The sequence below is a fragment of the Cydia amplana genome, chromosome 8, assembly GCF_948474715.1.
Source record: "Cydia amplana chromosome 8, ilCydAmpl1.1, whole genome shotgun sequence".
Lineage (NCBI taxonomy): Eukaryota > Metazoa > Arthropoda > Insecta > Lepidoptera > Tortricidae > Cydia > Cydia amplana.
Genome location: NC_086076.1, coordinates 9,235,714 through 9,236,606, shown reverse-complemented (window position 1 = coordinate 9,236,606; position 893 = coordinate 9,235,714). Strand labels below are relative to the sequence as shown.

The 893-nt window shown below is 33.5% G+C and overlaps 1 non-coding gene across 1 annotated transcript; it reads right to left on the bottom strand.

Annotated features, from left to right (window-relative positions):
* Positions 1 to 284: 284 nt before the first annotated feature.
* Trnas-gcu (transfer RNA serine (anticodon GCU)) lies at positions 285 to 366 on the bottom strand. The gene has a single exon. It is a non-coding gene; the product is annotated as a tRNA-Ser (tRNA).
* Positions 367 to 893: the final 527 nt, after the last annotated feature.

The window sequence follows — 893 nt, the reverse complement described above, 5'->3', positions numbered from 1 at the left end:
GGAAATTTTGGGGATACTTTGATAGTTTTAAAACTGCCACAAAATTAGTATTATTCATTATTTTCCCGAAATGTTCGTATAATAAGTTAGATTATTATACATACTTGTTTACCTACTAATAAAAATTCCGAATAAAAATATGTTACGGCTGAAAATCTGAAATATCTAAGTCGCCCCTGCATTTGAAAGTCACCCCGGTTTACCGGTACTACCTAACTAAAAATGAGTAAACATTTTGTAGTTTGTAAATATGTCGACACATTTAATATTACGAAACAAAAACTCGACGAGGATGGGATTCGAACCCACGCGTGCAGAGCACATTGGATTAGCAGTCCAACGCCTTAACCTCTCGGCCACCTCGTCGCCTGCCTTATACCTACTAATTATGGATATACTTGCCACTTTGCTAACATTACGTATTATTTTATCAATATGACCAAATGAAATTATTTTCCAACACACTTGGCTCGTAACGTGGAACTTATTGAAGCGCTTTTAGGCTCATAACCCTATAGATATTACACACGCATGCTTTTTTTTATTATACATATCGCACTTGTGGGGTATTGTAATAATCCGATCGAGTTAAGTTTATAATTAATTGCTAATAATAATGTATGGAGACGGAGCCTTCTTAAATTGTTTGAGTAAATTGTAGAGGGTAAATTCCTAGCCATAAAAACTCTTAAAGCAATGAGGATGTATGTACTTAGTCTTAGGGCTCTTGTAAAAAATAATTTGTGCAAAATCAATTGGAATATGTACCTATAATTTCTTCATACATATACGATCGTAGGTACGTGAAAGTTACCTATTCTTTTTAATTACCTATCATGTCTGCATACAATGTCGGTATTGCGTATATAATTATTTTGTAACACATTTTGTTT